This window comes from Diuraphis noxia, unplaced genomic scaffold, assembly GCF_037042655.1.
Source record: "Diuraphis noxia isolate RWA-SAM2 unplaced genomic scaffold, SU_Dnox_SAM2 contig0004, whole genome shotgun sequence".
Classification (NCBI taxonomy): domain Eukaryota; kingdom Metazoa; phylum Arthropoda; class Insecta; order Hemiptera; family Aphididae; genus Diuraphis; species Diuraphis noxia.
In genome coordinates, this window is record NW_028301714.1 from 27,326,849 (window position 1) to 27,340,014 (window position 13,166).

Sequence of the window (13,166 nt, forward strand, 5' to 3'; positions counted from 1 at the left end):
CTAGGTCACTTACAAAATGGTTAGCTAATCATGTAAAATACGTATACCTACTTAATACTGAAGGTGATCAAAATAGGTTAATTGGCGAGTCCTGAAAGTTCAAATACTATATGCGTACCTATATATATTATATAAATAATATTATATATTATGTAAAATACGTATACTTACTTAATACTGAAGGTGATCAAAATAGGTTAATTGGCGAGTCCTGAAAGTTCAAATACTATATGCGTACCTATATAGTCAAATAAACCTTGTGTTATAAACATACATCATGTTTAAAACGGTTTAAAAAACATTTTGTTTTATCAACTTCGATATCAAAATACGCGTCAACATTACTGTGTCAATTACATAGGTTAGGTTAGGTATAGTTTATTATAACGTCGTTTGCGATGACCAATGAGTGGAGCTGAGTTTACTGAGTAAAAACCGTGTTCTTCGCTTTTGTTGTACAAATAAAAATAGACGGTGTGTAAAATAATTTAATTTCTATTTCTATTGAACTCACTGTTGCAGACGAATTTAAACGAGCGAAGAGTCTCTCCATGTTATTGAAAATCATCCGCACTTACGCATTTCAACGTAGGATACCAACACCTGTGCACGTCTTCCATTACAGCTTAACCTAACCTAACCTCGAATCAGGTACTTACATACGTTTATCGTAAAAATGTGAATGGTGTGAATTGTGCGCTTATTAATATTATACAAACAGTAGCCAGCTAGTATAGGTATTGAAAAGCAGCGTTGATATCGACACCAGTCTAAAGGAAATTGTTGGAAATGTAATACAGATAACTTGAATCATCGAAAATGTGAAAATTATTAGTTTATAACGTTATTGTAATTCGCGATCGTCAAGAATAATATTATACTACGACAAGTATATCACATTGATGATTGATACTTAAAGAGAATGCTACCGTCTTACGAACGTATAAAACGTGGCAAATTTTCGTTCACTGGTTCCAATAGTGTACCATTAGTTTTGATATTAGAATAAATTAAATTGACCTACTATCACACTTTTACTTAAGAACATAATTATCCGTGCTCACGCGTTGAATTTCATTCAATAATTTAATTTTCAAGCGAGATATGAGCATTTATATAATTTATTATATTTCGCATACTCAAATATTGATCGAAAATAGTTATAACGCTTAACGTCAAATCAATTTTGTATAAAACCTTTTTTTTTTTTTAGATTGTGTCATCGGAAACCAGTGGTGGGACTTAAACGTTAGCTATTTCACCCCCTGGCCCCTGGCAGCATAGTCCATCGTTAATTGCAAAAATAAGCATTACATTCATGTAGATTTTTAACTTAACTATGAACTATGAAAATAAATGGGAGGTCTCTAACCTCCCCTGCTTTGGCCGTTCGGCCTACATGAGTAAACTTAACTAGATCTTTTTTAGTTAGCCTGACCTAACATATGTAGATTTGACGTCTCGTCTGAGTTAAAATGCGTAGGTGGCTGTTTTTAGTTTTGCTCACCGCGTTAATAATGCGATTCACTTATACCGTAGGAAGAAGAAGAATTAAAGAATAAAAAATTATTATTTTTATACTATACATGTTACATGTAGTGCAAGTTACTATGAATTATATATATACCAAATATTGATTGAATAAAAGTTATTTCATCTGTCAAGTATTTCTGTTGCATACTGCATATTACAAAATTATTATAATACTATTAAAATATAAGATCAAACGTACTATACACTCGTTCAATACTTGTGATGTATAGAATATAGCGTTTGGTTGTTGTTAGTGTTTGGCGTTGGATGCCAGGAGATCCATAAAGACAGTTCGGCCGTCAGTTTTTGGTAAATCTTTAACTGTCTTTGACGTTTATCGAGGTATACTGCGTGGGAGCAATTTTCTTTCACAGCCCTTTACACCCACCGTTGAGTGAGGTAAAATTTTAATTTTAGTCACAGCGACTTTTGCGTCAACCGTAGTGGAAATATCGTGACGTGGTGATGAATATATTATAGGACTTTTGACACCCACTGGTAGAATTTTTGTTATTTAAACTCATATTTTATAAAGTTAGCACTTATAATTATAACTATTAAATAATTAACTCACAAAAGCGATAATTATGACAATGCAACGTCAGACCTATTATATAAAATACGCACGATCGTCACTCCGCCAGTCACCACACAAAGTGTAATAACTGTCCCCGTGTTCTAAAAACATTATATGTGGAGAGTTCAATATTAATAAAAATTGTTAAATGACAGATGTCTCGGGTAGTCGTACTATAGTCGGGTGTCAAAAATCTGAATACCGTGATGCATATCTCAATGGGAACTTCTCTATTATCCGGTTTCTTTAACCCTTTGAGGATTTTATCAGTGGTGTCATTTCGGTGAGATACAATTGAGAACGCTACAGTATAGCGCCGCTAATATTGAGAACGTTATTTTTTGGTGAGACGATTGAGAACACTCAATTTTTTTTTTTCCAACGTTGCCTAATTTAATCGAACGATAATTTGAACCCGATAATCTGTTGATATTTATCGGATTAACCGGATGTTATTACTTATTGGTAACTCAAATCCAGATACGAGATAATGACGGTTAGGCGTAGTAGTCGTCCCTGCAGTCATCACACAAACTATTCTTTATCCATCTATTAATGTATTCATTACATTTTTTTATACATATATATTATATATTTTACATATTTGTATAAGTTCTAAATATTTTAAAATTGTTATACATATATAGGTAAGTAACTTGGTTGTTTATACACAATATTATATTATATAACTATAGGGATTTCCTTCCTCCTTGTCATTAGCTGGTCGCTATCAGTCCTGGTATGAGCTGGTATCGAGCCAGTTTTGGGCTGTAAGCCTGCAAATAGTGCAAATATGATTTATATTATTGCTAAATTAAATTTAACAATGATTCATTGCTCGTAAATAATTATAGAGTATTGATATATTATATACTAATATACTTCTAACTTATTTATATATTAGATTAAAAAAATATTGTCTGTAACACGATTATAGATACCTATAGTAGATTACCTCGATTAGATTGGCCATTGTTTGACGTTTACATTTTATACATTAGATTAGGGCTATTTGTATAATGTAAAGTAGCTGTAATTGTTATCGCGAGTAGTTCATTCAGTAAATACGCCTGATATTACATAGTATATAGCTAATAAAATCGTCGAAGGGCGAGGAGAAGGTGATGGCTGATGGGACGATCTACTCATTTCACTCATCTAAAGAAATACCGGCTATTATATTATATACTGTACTGTCTGTACTAGAGATAAGTTATTGAGTGGGTATAATGATTATGTTTTGAAGTTTAGGACGAGCAATCGGCAAAAAAAGGTCTGGATGACACAGGCCTATGTGCACAGAATCGTATCGTGTAGCTTATTAATTTCAAATTTGCATACTAACAGTTTTATAAAAATACGCCAGAAAGTTTCAAACACTTTCATATTTACCGAAGGACACGTCGGGAATTTCAAGTCGACGTACGTCAGAAACACTGTTTGCTTAATAAAAAGTTTGATCGCCCACGCAGTTATAAAATATAAGCTATATTAAAACATCGTTTGTGCTTTGTCGGCGCGTATTTTATTACCTATCTAAACACTTTATTTACGTGCGAACATTTCAATATTCATAATATTATAATATTTAACAGAATTCCATAAACATTGACCCGACGTTTTGTACATATACTCGTATAGTGAACTTATTTAAAAAAAGAAAATTTAAAGTCGATAACATACATATTCCTATATAAAAAATATAAATAAATATGTAGGTACACACGCAAATATACGCACACACATAAACTATAATATGGTTGTTAAGAAGACTTATTATAGTGGTAGATATTGCATATACATTTAAAATTGTAAAAACAAATATTATGTTAAAACGATTAAAATTTAATAAATTTAAATAAAAGTATATACATTTCATAATGGATTTATATGTAAGTACTCATAACTGATATTATATAATGTATATAATGTAATATTTTGAGATGACTATATTGGCCTATTGCAGTTCATTTAATTTTTAAATAATATAGAAAAATATAAAAGTTATCGTGAAGTATACATATATATAAAAATTAAACTGCGTATTGTGCATTATATATAAATTATATATAATTAATTATATACACATCGTGTACTGCCGTGTTTGTTAGCGTTGATAGTTTTTTCTTAACTCATTATTATTTTTTAAATTACTCTACGTTCATTAATTTTATTTTTCGTGTAATCGTGTTAATCAAGAAAGCATAATAATATAATAAAATATAAGTTATTGCAGTAATCATCCAAAACCATTGTCACGTCTCACGCAGTAGTAATTTTTAACAAAACTAACAAAAAAATATGTCGACATTCGCTTCTGTATTTTTGTTTTACAACTAAAAAAGGCGACATAGCGCACTATCGCTGAATAGTTTTCCTCGTTTGTGTCAAATTTAATTTGAAAAACAGAACGTTATCAAATCCATTAGGTATATTTAATAATATTTCTGACTACCTGTATAGATGGGTTTTAGGTATTTTTGTAACATATAGACACCCTGTGGCCTGTATGTGCACGAGCATAATGTCTGTATTCGTTCCTACACGGTTTTAAAAATGCAAAAAACACAACCAGAAAATGTATGCCATAAAGATTTGAAAAGATCAAAAGAGAAAAAGATTTTTAACGAAAACACCTTTACATACATTAACAATACAAATGGGAAGATATTATCCGGCTTAGTAAAAGTATCTCAAAGAAATCTCGGGGGAGAGGAAGGGGAAACTTTCAAATGGTTTTTTTTCTTTTTGTTATTATTATTTTCTGTTTGTCGGAACTTTTTATTTGTTTGTATTTATTTTCATTCTAATTTGTCCTCAAGAGTCATATTAAGCTTCAAGTATTGTGTCTTAGCATAAAACTCGAATGGAACGAAACGTAATCAACAATAATATATGTATACATATATATACTTATGGTATTTTATCGTGTGTGCACGGATCCGTATTTATAATGATAAAAATTAAATATTTTTGTTTCGTTTGAGTTGAACATGCCCAGTACTTAGCCCTGCTCATAAAGGTAATCAAAATCCCTTCTGCAAGATACTATCCAAACTATAATATACTAATAAATTTTACACAAATCCCGAGATCTATCAATACATAACAATAAAAATAAAAAAATTTTGGCTTTAGTTTTGGATACCATACACATAGGCACCTAACCTAACCTATTATTTTTTTAGATTCTTATAATATTAATTTTTTAACTATAAATATAAATATGAATATAAAATATATTTTTTTTGCCTACCCCATATCATGAAATATTTTTAAAACGTTTTATTTTCATTAATATAGACTTGTATGGTCCTTGCGATGCTCGTTGCACTGAGATTTTTCACTCATATCATATTTTACATCACCCGGTGCAGTGCCACGGTACAAGTATTATAATATTTCGTTGGATTTGTAATTATTCATAAAATGTTATAATAATTAATAATGGTCATTTATCGTGTATGTTATATACGTCATGTACCTACGTAGATATTATTATGTACATAACGAATATAAAGCATTACGCAGCGGCGGCTCACAACAATATTGAATATTTAGGACGGTCAATTATTCAGCGCGTATAGCACCGCAATGAGTAGCAATGCATTCGTGTGTGCACTACATTATGTACGGTCTACGACGTAATTCGTGCAGTACGTCATGTATATATAAACAGGGTGTAACAGAGAAATCTGACGAACAAAAAATGAAAATTCACACTATAATTAAACGTATGAGAAAATATAAAATATAAAAAAATAATTGTTTAATATAATAAACCTATGTCTGAAAATTCCTAAAAATAATATTTTGAAAAAAGATATTATTATGATTCAAATTGGCTATTTCAATTTTTTCCAAAATGTTGAATTGAATTTTTAATTCTTATTTTAGGCATTAAAAAAAATATATGCTGTACTTTTAGGGTAAAGTATATTGATTCCTTGTATATAAAAAAAATGTAGCTAATATATTTTATTACTTAGATCGGATATTATTTAGGTAATTTGTTTATCTGTTAAACCACGCATATACGAAAACAAAGATAATATTGCAATGGTCTGTGCATCGTACATTGCGGTGTCTGTCAGAGGTACATAATATATTATATTATTAAAATATCTGTTTACAACAAAAACACATTTAAATAAAATAACTGTAATAATTAATGACCGTTGTCGCCGATGTTTATAAGAACAATAAAAAAAAAAACACATTTAAAATGTTTATAAATATTATAATAACAATACCTGATACAACTGGTTATGTTGTGGAGATCTAAATCTTTTAAGGGTGGTTGATGTGGACATGTGATGGTAGGTGTCTTTTGAGTAGCAAATAATAATTATGTGATAAAATAAAGAATTTTCTTATGGTGATATAACTTTATGGTATAACTTTTTGACTACGCTTATCGTATATATATATTATATACTTATTATACCTACTAGGCTACTGTAGAAGTAAAATCAACTGGCGAATGGAGCTAATATTGATATTAAGGTGGCCGAAAGTAGTAATGCTATATCTTCATATAACACTCTTACCACACAGATATTCGAAAAGTCTACTCGAGATCGACTTTCCTTCATCCTTTTTTTTCTATACAAATTGAAATAATATGACATTATGACAAATTCCTCGGTCAGAAAATCACTCTATCTTGCACTACCGATGATGCGACGTCGACGTCAACCATTTCATCCTCCTCGTCGTATCGCAAATACAGTATCTAGTTACCTAAAGCCATTCCTTTTTCGGATTCGATGTGCTGTATTAGCGTAGATTGGACGACAACGATTCGGAAATGGCATAAGTACAGCGGACTGTCCCCGAACATGTCGACGACATCGATCACCCGTCTGTCATAAGAATCGGTGGCTGTGGGTTGTCATTTTTCATCAAATTACATGACGATTACGTTTTCGAGCACCTCCGCCACGGTCGTGTCGATTTCGTCGACATCGGACCGCCGCAATGCTTCTTGCAGTGAATTCGGTGTTTAATCTTTAAATAAGTAATTGGAAATTAACTATAAAATATTCTGATTTCGTTCTACACCGTTGTGGAGCAATTCAAATATCTGTCAGACGACCGCGTGACGCAACATTGTTAATTGTTACCAGCTCTTGCAAGACTCAAACCAACCAGCCAGTAATCAGTATCAGCTAAGTATTTCAGGTCCGTTTATTTTTGTAAGGACCATTTTTGTTATTGATAGTGTATAGTACACCTATATGTGCAGTTGGTATGATATAATTATAAGCCTGGAAGTATATAATATATTAATATAAACTAAAAAACTAACTATATATGGAAATATACATGCATTTATGCGCTTATATATAGAAACACTGAAATATTCCATTAAATTGTTTCTATACTTATTAAATAAATACTCTATATGTCGTATAGATGGTTATAAAAACCCTTTATTTATTTTTAAAATATTTATTTCAATTTAATTTTTCAATAATACAAAAGTAATTTGTGATAATATGCATTTATAACTTAAATCAGCCCATCTGCAGATACGAGGAGTCGAGGACAACTACTTTTATATTATAATTATTGTCATGAATCCGCTCCGTGTGATACTATTTATTGTAAACAATAGAAATTCACCTAGGATTATTCACAAATTCACCTTAATATGTTTAATCTAATATTTAATATTATATATATATATATATATATTAATATTTAATATTTAATATGTTGTCCCCTACATTATTTAACATAGCCCTAGAGTCAGTAGTGAGAGAAGTACTTGATGATGCCACGGGTCTAAGAATAGGAGAAGGACATCATATTACACTAGCTGCATATGCTGATGACATAATAATTATAGGAGAAACCGAAGAAGACTTAAAACGGTCGGCAGAATAACTAATAAGTAAGGGAAAAGAGATTGGACTACAAGTTAATGAGGAAAAAACAAAATATCTAATAGTGTCACGTAGAGAACAAGTACAAAATTCGTTAGTAGTCGGAGGATTTACTTTCGAAAGGGTATCAAACTTTAAATACCCGGGAGTAGATGTTAACCAACATGCAAACAGCCATGGAGAAATTAAAAGGAGAATAACTGCAGAAAATAAGAGCTATTTTGCGCTTGTACTTGCGTTTAAATCAAGATTAATCTCCAAAAATACAAAAATAAGACTATATAAAGTACTCATTAGGCCTATAGTCTTGTATGCCTGTGAAGCATGGGCGTCAACAAAGTCGGACGAGAAAAGATCACTACTATTTGAAAGAAAAATACTGCGTAGAATCTATGGGCCCAAAAGAAACGAGGAAAATTTATATGAACGAAGAACTAATGCAGAACTGAGGACAATATTCAATGAACCAAACATAGTGGGAATTCTTAAAAGCAGACGATTAAGCTGGGCCGGGCATGTCTGGAGAGCGGAGGGCATGATGTCACAATGTGGAAATCAAATAAAAAACGACCGATAGGGAAACCAAGACAGCGATGGACTGACCGAGTCAAAGAAGACCTCAAGCTTATGGATATTAGAGAGGGAGAACAACTGGCGAAGAACAGAGAGTTGTAGAGAGGAGTAGTAGAGATGGACTTTCAAGGCCCGGAGTAAGCAAAAAAAAAAAAAAAAAATGTTTAATCTATCGTGCAGTTCTTCAGTTGTCAAATAATAAATATTGAAGCAAAAAATATAATTTTTATCGAGTGCAAAAACCCGTATAAACGCAGGACATCATATGTGTTTTTTCAATCACTAGACTTTCGGTTACTAGATTTTCGGCCAGATAACCCCCACCCACCTAGAGGTACGTCAGTACTAATCCAATAGATACCACAGTAATAACACTAAATATATGTTTAAATTAACGCTAGAGCTACATAATCACACACAACTCAAATTTTTAAGAAAATTTAAAATTTTAAGGACATTTTAAAAATAATTTTTTTTTAATGTTCCTTCAAAGAAACTTATAAATTATAGTATTATAATTGTTGTGAGTTTTGAGTTTCATATTTATATATACTATACAATAATATCTTAATTGCATTATTGTAACATATTATAATCAAGCATTTTACTTATTTAAAAAAATGTGTCTCTATATGTTAGTATGAGATTTTACATTGATTAATTATAATTTCGGGATATATTTTACTATTTTAGTGTAATAGTTAGTAGTATAGTAGTAATTAAATGAACATAATTTTTTCGTCAATTGAAAAGTGAGTAACTCCGATTATGACTCGCAAAAGGTCAAAAGAAAGATTGAGTAAAATAAAAATAGATTCAGTAAAAAAAAACATTTTACAGTGTCATGTTAAAATTTAAGCTTTATAATATAATAATGCATATACGAGGTGTGTTCAATAAATACCCAGACTAAAATTATTAAAAATTATATTTCAAACTTACAAATTATTTAAATGGATCACCTTCAAAATAGTGTCCTTTAGCATCAATACAATGCTCCCAACGATCTTGCCATTTTTTGAAACACCTTTGAATTTCCTCTATAGGTATAGCCTTTAGCTCTTGTATCGCGTTATGAATAGTTTCGTTAACGTTTTCAAATCTGTGGCCTTTGAGAGTACTTTTCAGTCTCGGAAACAAAAAAAATCAGATTTTAGACGTAATAAACCATTACAAAATAATAGAGACCCAAATTTTGGGCCAGTGAACATGTAAATGGGCCGCTTAGAAGTGAAAATCTCGATGGGCTGATATATACCCAGAGTCCAACTTAGGGGGGGGGGGCTGCAGCCCCGGGCCCCGATATTATTTGGGGCCCCGAGCCTCTGTTGATATTTAATTATTAAAGTGGCATTTTGAAATAATTGTATGGTATTATTGGTTACGTAGTTTCGTTAGTCACGTAGGTATCGTAATGGAATTTATAATAAATTATTTTCTAATTGATAACATAAGCTAATAAGTTTTATGATAAAGTTGGTCAAAAGCACTTTATTACATTTCTTTATTTATATTCATATTTTTAATTTCATCGTTTCATTTTTATTAATATTTATTAAGTAATTAAGGTACGTTTTCCTTACAGCGTCCGGACCTTGCGGTTAGTCGACACTAGACGCGGCATTCAAACGCTGCGTCAAAACGGTTTTACAAACAGCGTCTAAACGTCGCGACCGTTCCAAATTTTTTACAAATATTCAATCGAAAATAACCAAAACCAAATGTATTGTCAACTTTTTTTCTAAATTGTTAAAAAACTTTTACAAATCAAAATCAGGAATTAAGAAGCGTCACCAATCAGTCGATCTTTATTGGACTGTTGGTCGATCGCGATAAAAGTGTAGTATACACGATACATTATATTGTATGAACTTTATGTTCTAGTATAAAAAAATGCAAATAAATAAATATATGTCGATCTTCAGTTTTAAAATTAGGAATATATTATTATTATGGTATAATTGATTTATAATCTTAAATAAATTGAATATAACAAATCTATATAGCATAAAGACTACATTTATAATTTAAGTTGATTATTTAAAATTTAGATAATAATTAATTTTGGGGCCCCATTAAAAAATTTGACCCGGGCCCCAAAATTCCTAAATTGGGCTCTGTATATACCAATCCGGCCCTGTGTGCTATCACTGGAAATAATGTAAAAACGATTCCATCAAAATCCAAGAACGCATACAAACACTTTAATATCCCAAATGTCCACCACCCTCCCAAAAAGACAAAAACTCAACACGTAGTATAAATGGTGTAGGTAGTCATAACCTATTCAATTAGTAAAAGAGGTATGACCAATGGGTTTTTTACTCTACACATTACTCATGTTATTATTTTAATCTTAATTGTAAACATGAAATTTTTTTATTATAATAATTGTACACAGATTTTAAATTGTCTTAAAAAGAAAAAAAAAGTGGGACTGTTTACATACTCTTTAAATTCGACTCCGATCGTTATTCCGGAGCGCATACAGCCATCTATATAAAAAAAAAGTGTGCACTTGGTAAATAATGATTTTTTCATAAATACTTATAATATAGAACGTTCATTAGAGATCCAGATGTTTGCCGCTAGTCGTTTCCCTTTATACAATTAGGTATTATTAGTTTCCGAAAAAAACGTAAAAAGGCCCGATTGTCATTCGGTGAAAGATCATAAAAACATTAAAAAGATAGAAAGATGGTCCTACAATAAAAATTATATACTTACATATTTCAAAGGCATAATTTTTATTAAAAACAAATATTTACAGTATTTTAGATTCTGAGCGGATCGATGAACATATTGATTGTAACAATGATGTGTGTGCAAAGGCGTAACTTGGCGGGGGCGAATGGGGACAATTGCCCCCACAGCCTAAAATTGGTGGGTGCATTGCCCCCACAAACTGAACTATAATATTAGTTAATTTCAGGCTGTTTTGAGGCCTATAATAAATAATAATACCTAAAATGACGTATATAATAGCAGCTGGTATGTAAAGGTTCTTTGGCTACAATCACATATACTATATAATAATATAGTCTATAATAGTTTAGTGGTATATACTTAATATGTGATTAGACTATGATGTTCACTATATTATCAGTTATTCACATTATCATTGCACATTTGCACATGTCATAGAGTAATATTACTCTATGGCACATGTAAGAATTTTAAAGCGATAACTGATAACGGTCGTATAGAATATGTCATAGGTTCGGTTCGGTTATTCGTATAGAATATATAGAACTATGATAGACGTTTTTACAACTTTTTTTTAACTTCTGAAATGAAAATGTGTAGAGGTTTGCAAAAATTGTTTTTGCCCCCACGTGAAAAGAGCCCAAGTTACGCCTATGTGTGTGTGTGTTTAAAAAAAAAATAACGTTTTTTAAAAAAAAACTTTAAGGGAACAAGGGAAGTAAAAATGCTACGATATTTTACTTTGACATCTTATCTAGTAATAAAGTGAATCTAGTAGGTAATTTTGGGAGTCGTAACTAAAAAATCCCTAGTGATTACCTAACGGGAACCCGACGGGAAAAACAGAAAATTAAAGAAAAACTGAGATACCTATACCATTGATTTTATAATATATTATAAAATCAATGCCTATACTTTCAATTAACCTTTGAATTAATATTAAATAATAATTTATAACGTAATATGTTTTCTATAATAAATATTGGAAAACTCTTCTTTTTTTTTTTGTATCAATCCTATTCCCTGACAGCGTGTAACGACTGAGTATGATATTGTAACATACTAACATAACTACATAAACATTCTGCAAATTGTTGTTCGACAAAACTAAACTAGTTTACCATGCCTAGGTATATTTAATATGTTACAACTTACAACAATGTATATTTTTCATTGCAATAACAATTCCATCATTATAACCACGCACACGTTCAGTAGGTATAGATAATTATACTAATTACACTAATTAGCGTTATAAGCAACGTAAAACGTTATATGTGTAGAGTGTACTTATATATAATTGCTATATAGATCAACTACGTATCAATATTATAATTATATCACACTTACATACCTATTAAATTGTTCACATTATTTGCATATCATAATATGACGCATTGCAACGTGCATTAGTTCTATTGAAATGTATTCATGTATCGACGCAATACCTGCAGACATTTTATTTAATTACTTTAATGTTTAATGTATAAAGATTAAAATACTGTACTCTTTCAAATATCGACACTGGTGTCTTACGTCAATCGAATTTCTCTATTAATTATATCTTAAAATAACAAGCAATAAATAGTTTTATATCATAATAAATTATGCATTATTTATGATATTATATCTATACAACATAAAAATATTTTTCGACCACAAAATCATATTTATTAGCACAGGAACTATCGAGACGTATCAACTTATACTTAGACTAGACAGTTAAGCTATGTCACCGCCTCGGAGCAAATTAAAATATGCCGCCCTTAATTTTTTAATTTATGTTGATCCTCAAACATTTTCCACCCCATCAAACACCAAAAATTTGCCACCTCGGAGCAGCCCCCCCCCCCCCCATTAAATGTGGCTCTGAGACCAGACAGTTC

At 30.8% G+C, this 13,166-nt stretch overlaps 1 long non-coding RNA gene across 3 annotated transcripts; it reads right to left on the reverse strand.

The window, feature by feature from the left end:
• Positions 1 to 2,663: 2,663 nt before the first annotated feature.
• On the reverse strand, positions 2,664 to 13,027 carry LOC149055903 (uncharacterized). Of its 3 annotated transcripts, XR_016191727.1 has the most exons (4): positions 12,635 to 13,027; positions 9,517 to 11,069; positions 6,854 to 7,380; positions 2,664 to 2,886 (listed from the first exon to the last, which is right to left on the reverse strand). It is a non-coding gene; the product is annotated as an uncharacterized LOC149055903 (long non-coding RNA). The 3 variants fall into 3 exon arrangements; XR_016191728.1 differs by lacking the exons at positions 6,854 to 7,380; positions 12,635 to 13,027 and adding an exon at positions 12,436 to 12,575; XR_016191729.1 differs by lacking the exons at positions 2,664 to 2,886; positions 6,854 to 7,380; positions 12,635 to 13,027 and adding exons at positions 7,550 to 7,738; positions 12,436 to 12,575.
• Between the last annotated feature and the right edge of the window lie 139 nt (positions 13,028 to 13,166).